We start from the raw sequence: 10958 nt of genomic DNA on the forward strand, positions 1-10958 counted from the left end.
AATAGTTTCTGAAAATAACAGCCACCCTCTGCACCAGGTCGTAATCGAAATCCTCTGTGGTAGGTAGCACAACATTGTCAAATCATTTTCTATTTCTGTATTTAGAGGAAGAGAATGTAGTGTTCCTTACAATAAAATGAGCTTTAGAGTAGCCTTTCTATAGATCGATGGTCACTCAGGCTCTCCTTGTTGTTCAGGCACACTCACTCTGCAATGAGAAATCTAACCTTAATAAGAACCCATTAACCTCTTCTTAAATTGGCCAATCTAAGCTTCGTCAAGCCTGAAATTGTCGTGATTAAAAGCAAAAACTCAATCATGGCAATGCATAATTAATTTTCCTTGCATGTTAATTATATTATGGACAGACAAGAATGATTTTAATCAATTATTTTATCTGGATTTGAGAAGAGTGACTCAGGACCATCTCAGGCAGTTCATTCTGTAGTTCATTGTACACAAGCTATCTCTGTCTGTCATCATGAAAATCCTGGCTTTACATTGTCACCCACACAGCATGAAGAGGTCCAGTGATACCTTTTTTAGGTACTGGATGTACACTCATTTCATCTATTTTGCCCTGCCTCATCAGTTTCATATTTTCTATGCCTGCCTTTTTCCTGCCTCCTGGCTTTTCGGTGAAATATTTTATCTCATGCTTTTAACTTCATTGTCAAGCTTTTTGTATTTTAGGCTATGCAGCATATTTACAGAAAACATTAAGAGCACTTTGGCAATAAGCATTTTTGTTTCATCCAGAAATAAACAATGAGTGAGATTTTTTTTCAACCATGAAATTATATTTCACCTAATAAATTAATTTCAATTTTCAGGCATGTCAAATGTTTACGTGCAAAATCAAGTCATCATCTGCATCCCTTCACATCATGCTGTATCTATGCCTCATGTCTCTCACTCTTTACCCCCCATCCTTGCTTGTACATCAAACGCATTCTGCTTCAAGTGAAATAATCTCAAATACAGTTTATTCACAGCATAAATCTTTATTTCCCGTTAAACGCCACCTATTCTTCTTCTGCCAAGTGCATGTAATAAGTGCACTTGGATTATTTTCTCTTATATCCATGTGCAAATCTTCACTTTACTGTACACAAATACACAGACTACAAAGACACCATTCACCTCGGTCTTTCTCTGCAGTGCCTCACATCAGTGAGAGTCAGAAAGAAACTAGTGAAATCTAAAGGGGCAGCTGCTGTGAAATGCCTCCTGTAGAGATTCATACTAAGGAACCACACCCAGGCTTACAGTAGTATGGGAGGAGATGAAAAAGCCCACCCCCCCCCCCCGCCCTCCATATACATTTTGAGAAGTGTATGAAATGTGTTAGTATGTGCTTTACCAGCTTCCCCTGCTTATAGCAAATTGCTTGCACTGCCATAGCAGAAAGGGCCTTGACCAGAGCATAAGCACACATACCTCCCTGGGGCCTAACAAATATTCTGCTATGGGGCCCTCCTACTTGAATTGTGAGCCATGTAAACTATTTGTCCTAGACACTGCAGTGCTCTCACTATCCTCCCTCCTTTAAAACAGTCAACAATGGAAACCTTTTCTAAAAAAAACAAACAAAAAAAAAAAAATAGTGTTGTTTGAATGGACCTCTGCGCACAAATTCAGTCTTCATAAAGTCTGTTAAGACTGTGGGCCAATCTGATGGGTCATTTAGTGGAGCTGTCCCATTAGGGTCTGAGCTGCTTGTGTCTGAGGCCATCTGTACATCTCTGGGTGCGCTTGTACTGGCTGAGTCTGCCTGTACTTTACCTAGGTCTGTGTGACCTGCTAAAGACGTCTGGACTGGGTCTGTGCTAGTACTTGCTGATGCTGGATCAACTGTTACGTGGGTGGTGTGGGGACAGAGAGGACCCAAACGCAGCACTCTGAGTGAAGGAGGTTTATTTAGGGAAAAAGGGGGTTGAGGTACTGGAGGATGCCGGGGAAATACTGGAACAGGGAAACCAATGGGACCCAGGGAACACTGGGGGTCGAGGAAAGGAGGATGCAAGGGAGAACTGGGAGGACGCTGTGGGGGAAGCCCAAAGGGGAGGTCTGGAGGACGAGCCCAGCCGACTGAACGGAGGACGAGGGTGAGTGAACCTGGGAGGGAAACAAACGGCGAGACAGGGTAAGAGATAACGGAGACCAAGCACAGGGAAAATGTGAGAACACAAGAAACATGAGCCTGAACATGGAGGTGACACGCACAGTCAGCCGGGCTGCCACCACAACAGGGCCCCTGGTGGCTTTCCCACTGGACTAGGTGAGGCTTGGCAGATGAACGTCAGGGGGAGGAAGTCGCACGGAGGTCCAGGGTCCAAAACAAAACACAGGGAGGGTTTTAGGACTGGGAAGGATTAGGGGAACGGGCAGGGCTGAACTGAAGACATAGGACTAGACTGGGAGCCAGAGGGTAGAGCAGGGGAACCAGGGAGTTCAGGTGGGGTGCCAGAGGTCAGAGCTGGGGGACCAGGGGGTCCTGAGGGCAGAGCAGAGGGACTAGAGGGTTCGGGCGGACCAGGGAGTTCAGGGGGGCAGCCCGAGGACAGAGCAGGGGAGCCAGGGAGGGCAGGCAGGCGGCCCGAGGGCTGGGCTAAGGGGCGAGACGACCTCTCCTGAGGCCAGGGAGCGGGGCTAGGCGACCTCTCCACAGGCTGTGGGGGCAGGGCTAGGCAAGCCAGAGGGCTGAAGCCAGTGGGTCCTCCAACAGAACACGAGGAGCAGGGGTCGGCCGGTCCTCCGACAAGGCATGGGGGCTAGCGGCCCTAAGGGGCTGGGGGATCAGGAGAGACAGGCAGGAGGCTAGTGGCACTAGCAGGCCAGGGATCGGGGGGGCAGGCAGGAGGCCAGCGGTGCTTGCAGGCCAAGGGACAAGCTGGGGGTTAGCGGCGCTAGCCGGCTGAGGATCAGGGACAGGCTGGGGATCTGGACCAAACTGGGGGCTAGCCGGTTGGGTATCAGGAGGGATAGGCTGGAGGCTGGGGGCATGCTAGCAGGCCAGGGAACAGGCTGGAACAGCCGAGGGCTGGAGTTTACAAGATGTCTTGCCCACCTAGGCAGCCGACGCTGCAGCCATGGCCTCGCGGCTATCTCCCAGTGAGCCTGTATGAGGGCAGCTTGGCGGGATTCGTGGTCAGATGCCAACTGCCACTTAGACCACAACTCGGCCAAGACATCCAGGAACATGTCCCTCTCCGCTCTTAAGTCTGCTGGGTCCATGGGTGGCTTGATCGTTCTGTTACGTGGATGGTGTGGGGACAGAGAGGACCCAAACGCAGCACTATAAGCGAAGGAGGTTTAAAGGGGGTTGAGGGACTGGAGTGGAGGGAGAGGAGGATGCCGGGGAAACACTGGCACAGGGAAGCCAATGGGACGGGAACCAGGGAACACTGGGGCCGAGGAAGGAAGGATGCAAGGGAGAATCGGGAGGGCGCCGTGGGGGAAGCCCGAAGAGGAGAGGTCCAGAGGACGAGCCCAGCCGACTGAACGGAAGACGAGGGTGAGTGAACCTGGGAGGGAAACAGACGGAGAGACAGGATTAGAGATAACGGAGACTAAGCACAGGGAAAATGTGAGAAAACAAGAAACATGAGAGCCTGAACACAGAGGTGGCACCGACTATGGTGCAACAACGATCAAGCAACAATGGTGTGGAGGACCGGGGCTGAAATACAGGCAGAGATGAGGTTGACTAGTGGCAGGTGTGGCAGGCTGACGAGGTGGCTGATGAGGTGCAGGTGCGGGTCGTTGGCTGGGCTCAGGAGCAGAGGGAGAGAGAGCACACACAGGGGAGAAAACACAGGGAGGCAGGCAGGAAACAGAAAACCAAGGGAAAAGCAGAATAACTGATAAAAAGGAGAAAAAAATCCCGGGACACTCACCGTCAGCCGGGCTGCCACCACAACATCAACAGTGCTAATAAAGGCTGAGTGGCTGGAGTCTGTGATTGGACGGGGCCCATTGTTGCTGCTGGAATGTGCAAGTTTCATTTTGGTGCACCTGCGTATTAAATTACATTAATTCATTTAGCTGACGCTTTTATCCAAAGCGACTTACAATTGCTAAGTATGTCAGAGGTTGCACAACTCTGGAACAACTAGGGGTTAAGTGTCCTTTTCCGGGTCTCTCACACCAAAGGCATGGGTCTTATCCACTGTTCCATCACCACCCATGCGTATGAATGCATGTTCACACGCGATGTGGTTATCTTTTCCGAGCTGCAGTTTATAAACAACGTGGCCCGTCGGCATTTATTGAATGTAATAAATAGTTGTATTTTACTCAGCTGGGTTAACGGGACAGACAGTGTAAAGAGATGAACTGCAGCTAACACATTAACATTACTGTTATTTGCTGACATCAGACTTTGAGAGAAGAGAACACAAGTTTACCAGAGTTTTTTTCTCTTCTTGTGCCCAGAAGGATAGTCTCTTCATCCTCTCATCAACGTTGTAAATACTCACTTTCCTCTTTGACTCGTAATTTTAAGCAGTTAAACAGTAGTTTTATTTTGAAAGTGTAATTGGATGTTGCACATTTATTATTGCTAACGTAACCGGACATTGTAGACATTTTGTTATTAACTTGACTGCGGAGCCCTATACGTCCAAAAACGACGCCATGGGGTCTTGATTACTTTACTGGGGCACAGTGCATGAATACAGGGACACATGCCCCAGTAAAAAGGATCTAGCGACGCCTATGACCAACACCATGGTTTTCACTTCATGAATTAGATGCAATGGGATTAGAGTAATCTGCCTAGAAAACAATGATTATAATATATATATATATATATATATTATATATATTATTAATATATAATAATATGATGAGAGTAACCTTGTCATAATTACAGTGTCTTTTACCTATGCTGGTAGCTCTATAGCAGTGAAATCACTTTTGATTGAAGACTACAGCCTCAATGGTCTGCTAGCATGGCTGACAATTAGAAATAGGCTTTGGCAGCAATAAATGAAGTGAGAATAAATGAAGGCACATATGTTTGCACAAGTTGAATAAATCTAACACTGCAGATGTGGATAGTGATAATGATTCCAGATTTGGAGGGACACTGATACAAAAGTTGCTAAAATTCGCTTTTTTTCTCTCTCTCTCTTTCTTTCACTCACACAGACACACAGACACACACACAGACACACACACACACAGACTTGTGTAACTTTAAAGGATTATGTGTTGACACACACCTCCGTGTCCATTCCCAGAGGCCTCATTAACAGTGCTGGGTGATAGGAGGGCTCACAGTAGGCTAAGATACTGAAAGACTGTTCACTGTACAAACAAAAAACTTCAAAGTGGGCATTATAAAAACACACATGCACACAGAGTGCACACACAGAAACACAAAATTTTATAAAACAAAATTAAGAAATGCAGTGATAAATACAACCATGTGCATTGTGCATAGATCTTGTCTGTTTTTTAAGGGTAACTTAACCTGGACCCTTTCCCCATGTTTTATATGAGTAATTGCGACAACATCTTTTGAAACTGGTCCAGTACTGAGTGAGCGTGCTGCGGTTAGCAGCAGCGAAACAGGGCTGCAACCAGATGCAACGTAATCCTTGCTCACAATTGTGCCCTGTTAAAGTATGTCTACTAAAGTGCTTGTTTTTGCCACTGACAGGCTCAGATTGTCATTACAAGTGTCTGATACATTGTGGAAATCTCAGAGACAGAAACAGTTCCTATATCACTCTCCAGCCACCAGAGCCACCAGACCCCCTTGACAAAAATTGTAATTTTGCCTCTCTGGTCTACTGCTGCCTTGGTTGGTTAGTTTGTGTTATTGTGCGACTTTGGTTTTTTTAACCCTTTAAAACACCAAAGTCACTCAACAACTCAAACTAGTTAACCAACAAGGCAGCAGTAGACCAGCAACTTATGCACTCTGCAAGGTATAATTATTGATTTTATCAATGGAATCTGGTGACTTTGACAAGAGCGATGTAGTGACTGTTTCTGGTTATACAAAAAGGATCTTACTCTTACTAAAAAAGGCATCTTGTTTGTTTGTTTTCAGACAGAATCTGAGTCCGTGGCACAACACAAGAACTTAGTAGACTTAATTTAACAGGGTGCAATTGAAATGTTGTCCCAGTTTGTCACATTGACACAAAAACATGGTAAAATAGGGTCCAGGTTGAAAAATACCAAAGTTACCCTTTAAGTCAAAGCTCATTGTGGTGTATATCATGTTGTTTAGTTAAGACAATACAGCATAGCCCTCAGTCTCAGCCAGCATCTGTCCATTAGGTCTCTTTTTAATCCTTCTGAGCCTTTGGCGTTCATGGCCCACATTAAAGTGTGCTTCAATTGTGTTGTTGTGAATCACAATTTGATACTAATATGTTGCGGAAAATATCACATAATTACAGTGCGAGATATTATTCCCATTATGCTGGTTTATGCCTAGCATAAGCCACAGCCTAAAGAGGTTTAGACCAATTTTGTCTTGTGATTGCTACACCCACTGCACCAATCCTAATGCATTAATGTGGAGCAACAACATACTGAGACAATCTGCAAGGCCATTTTCACCACAGCATGAAAATTGTCTAATGAAAAGGCACTAAGATAATTATTATTTAACCTTTTAATATACAATAGAGATTTGGGAGGCTATGGAGACTAAGAGGGGTGATAGAGAGAGAGCGCATTATATTAAGAGGGAAAGAAAGAAGAATAAAAAATTCCCGTAATTGTACGATGAGCACATCCACTGCATCATCATTTCCATGGTGAGCATTAGATATGTATCTGAATGCTGCTTACTACTTCTTGCAAGGCCAGCCAGCTTAAATAATGATGATTCTGCCTGGGGGACTGCTTGCTAAAGGAATGTATTTTCTAATTAGATAAAACCACTTTCCCAATTTGCTGGCTTCTTAACCATAAAGCATGGCATTGAGAGAAGCCTCAGAGCCATCTTGAGATGCTGCCAATCCCTATCCTAGCACAGTCTATCACCCAATGCTCAAAATCACATCACCAGGGAGACAATAGATTTTGTTTGTGCATTTCTCTGAGTGTACTGATATGAATTCTGTGTGCGTGTTCCAGAAACAATTGATGGTGAAACAATTTTCATCTCTAGCCAAAGCAAAATCAGGTTGCCATTACTTAGCCATTACCTTACAGTACATGTGTTTTTGTTAATCACAGATAAACACACAGAACGATGACAACACATGCTTCTCAGTCTTCTCCATTTAAAAAAAAAAAAGTATATTCAGTAAACCAGCTATATTTCAGCTTGCAGACTAAGGCATACTTAAATAGCACAGCCAGAACCTCATCCCGGCTGCACTCAAAGATGCAGCATATGTACGCATTTAACTTTTTTTGACACTTGGCCCCTTCAGGTCATGAAACTGACACTGCAGCAATACCCCAGGTTATGGATCTTTGACCTCTGAGCAGCTCTGTGAGTAACAAAGGAAACTCAGAAGAATGTACAGTGGACACAGTGAAACAGAACAGACAATTAAAGCTGTTAGTTTGGTAACTGCAACAGAGTGAAAAATCAGAGTAAGTACATCGAGCTTTTCAGGCCGTAGCAATAGAATGCTCTGCCCTCACAGTCTGCTGATTCTGTGGATTCTTTTAAAAGGCAACTAATGACATACCTTTAGACAGGCATTTGGGTTACCTGCACCAGGTCTGCATCTTATGTATTTATTTTGTATTTTTACTACGTACTGTGTATTTATTGTGTATTTTATTAGGTTTTTAGTTTGTACTTTTCTTCGTGTGACTCACTCCTTTTTGTGAAGTGCATTGTGACTTATACATTATACAAACAATATATTTACACTGTCATATCAAACAAGTTTACTTAGTAACTTACAAAACTGGCTACAACAGCATTGAGAATTTAATGGTTTAAATGTAATACAGCACAAACCAATATATCTAACCACGCACAAATCTGCAAGTAGCTAAGGCTAAGTGAAGAAATACACACATACACACAATCAAAGCAAACCTTTCTAACCTCAATCCTCGTCTCCTTGCTGTTCAGCGTGGGATGAAATGAGAAACAATATCATACATGGACACACTCTTTTAATTAGGAGTGAGATAGAGTTCACCTGGTGTGGATTTAATTCGGCAGCACGAGAGGAGAGAACATCTAAGCTTTGGGTAGATAATCGAGATGGCACAATACTTTAGGCCTGCAGCAACCTGCACATAATCTAGACTTCCTCTTTTGTCTGGTAAGATTAAATGGTATTTATATGGATAGTGACCTTCAATTTCTCTTACTTTAAACAGACATGATCAAAATTGTTAATGTGTCACTTAGGAGTGGAGAGATAAAGATTAATCTCTTTGGCAGAGAGGGGTACTTATGTTAAGAGATTTGGCTAAAATAGCTTGTCAAGGATCTGTATTTAAAATATATATATTTAGATATTTCCAGATATCCTTGGTAAAAAGTCCTTGTTTTGATTATTCATGATAAAATGACTGAAGCCATAATACTTTGTATTAAGTTACTCCTAACCAGATGTCATATTGTCATTGAAAACAACACTCTGAGCTGATAGTGTAGGCCCATTGCAAGATTGCCTATTTTGGCAGCGCAATAAGGATTGCACTATGGCCCGGGGCTAGTAAAAATCACATCGAGCCAGTAAATACAATTAGTCAGCTGCTCGATCAGGCCAATGCGAGAAAAAGTTACAAAAATTCATAAATGTAATTAATAATTTTCCAGACTTTGTTTTGCTAGCGACGTAAATATGTCTACTCTACTTTTATAGGTGAAATGGCAGTCAATCCTAAAATGACATACGAGTTAAAATGCAGAAGAACAGTTGTTCATTACAAAACAAATGAGAACATGACAACAATTAGATTTTGCTGCCAAAATATTATTTACACAAATGTAGATCTACTCCTGTTTTTGAAGCAATTAAAACTATGGCTGTCTTTTAAAAATACAGACATATTTATAGTAAGAATTCATTAAAACGACTTGATTCCCTAGAATAATATTCTTTATGTGATTCCTTCACAAATTAGTTCTTAATTTAAATTATCTGGATCCCACCTCTGTTGTTCTTCCTGACTTTTTTTCTATTTCTTCACCATTAAAGGGGCATTATGTAATTTTCAGCAGCCACTATCTTTAACTAAATCATGAGCTTAGCTGGCTGCCCCTGACTTGCACAACTATAGGCTAGTTTAAACAAATCGCTCCACATTTGCACATTTGTACCGTTCATCATTTCTTGCAGGCTAAAATCAACACTTTGATGCTTTGGTGCTACACAGGACAGTAATATGGATCATGTTAGAAGGTGAAGTAATGTGAAAAGCCATATAACTGCATCGGATAACGTTAGCAACTGGTCAGCGTAATACAGCGAGCTAATGTTATCTAACTAATTGAACTAGCAGCAAATCACAATATGTTTCACGCTTTGCAGTATTGTTAGTTTACCTGTCCAATAGGATGAAAGCTGACTCTGTGTCAAACAAAGCTGAGGTCTCTTTGTGACTCAAGCCTTTAATATGTTGACAGTGTTTTCACCCGAAGTCAATCTGAGGGGGCTTTCACACCTACCTCTTTGGTCCGGACTTTCGGACTTTTCAGTTTGATCCAAACCAAAATTGCAGGTGTGAAACCTCCCCTGGACAAAATCTGGTCCAACGAAAAGAAGTAGTCTCGGTCCAGATCAAACTGAACCATGGTTTGGTTCATTTCTAGTGTGAAAGCATTTTTTGGATGGTTCTGACTTTCAGACCATTTACAGGAAGTTCGGCGGTTACCGTGTGAACTGGAAACTAACAAATGCATGGAGAAATGCATTGAAATGAGGACACAATTATAAATCTCCCTTGACAGCTCATTTTTGATACAGACGGCCATTATGGAAGCAAACTGCCACTCGTGTCTTTGGTCTCTCCTCAAACAGAGATGCAGAAGGATTGCATTTATTACTGAAATAAACTACATATAGCCTTTTTAAAGGTTTTTTTGGGGAGTTTACCTTCACCTAAAACAAAGGATCTAAGGATAGAGGGCGTTGTATGCTATACAAAAGGTAGAGATTTAGCTTTTGTACAGATTGAACAAAAAGACAAAATGTTAATTACTGAGCTTTAGAGAAGTTGGTAGTCAGTTTTTTTTTTTAAGCTTTGGAGCTCTGTAGCTGTTGGACCAGAGCTTAGTTTCCTTGATATTACTGAACCATGAATCCTGCTAGAGGGTTTCTAACTTTTATGGCACATTTTTTATGACCACAATTTTAGGTTCTGAAATTGTAATGACTCCTGCACATCAAAGAGTTTTCATGTGTTGGTCTTAATTGAAATATGGCATATATTTGTAGTACATTTTCAAGAGCATGTGTGGAACTCTTATTTAAAAATATATGAACCACATAAGGCTAAGAAATCTTTTGTGACCCCATCTGTGACCCTACGAGGATCTATGACTCTAAAGTGTGAAACTCTGCTCTACTGTATTTGCAGCCAAACTGTGAGCCAAGTGTATTGTTACATTCACAGTCAGCACTCTGATGTTTGGGCCAAAATAACAGATGACCATGTTGACGAAGCTGGAGCTGTCACAATTCCCATTCACCTCTGTGACTGTTGGCACCGTGAACCACACTTCTCAATCTGCCTCTACTTCACCAACTCAAATTAACAGTTGGACTCACACATAATTATAAGTTATTACAGTAATATTTCCATTCTGCTGTACAGTAAATAGTGGCTGCTAATAAAAAAAAGATTCCATAAAGCGTCATCAGGGATTCTAATGAGTTGGATAGCAGCCAAGGATATTTTCCCCCATTTGACGCTGTTTCAGCATAGGAGCTTTTAATGAGTGTCATAATTATGCACCCCAAACATAATCTTGAAATGAAATACAAAAACGGGGGGGGGGGGGGGGGGGC

General features: G+C 42.7%; 1 long non-coding RNA gene across 1 annotated transcript; it reads right to left on the reverse strand.

Moving 5' to 3' along the window:
• Positions 1-1900: 1900 nt before the first annotated feature.
• On the reverse strand, positions 1901-3789 carry LOC123974560. Its single transcript, XR_006825886.1, has 2 exons — positions 2227-3789; positions 1901-2118 (listed from the first exon to the last, which is right to left on the reverse strand). It is a non-coding gene; the product is annotated as an uncharacterized LOC123974560 (long non-coding RNA).
• Between the last annotated feature and the right edge of the window lie 7169 nt (positions 3790-10958).

This window comes from Micropterus dolomieu, linkage group LG08 (genome assembly GCF_021292245.1).
Source record: "Micropterus dolomieu isolate WLL.071019.BEF.003 ecotype Adirondacks linkage group LG08, ASM2129224v1, whole genome shotgun sequence".
Classification (NCBI taxonomy): Eukaryota; Metazoa; Chordata; class Actinopteri; order Centrarchiformes; family Centrarchidae; genus Micropterus; species Micropterus dolomieu.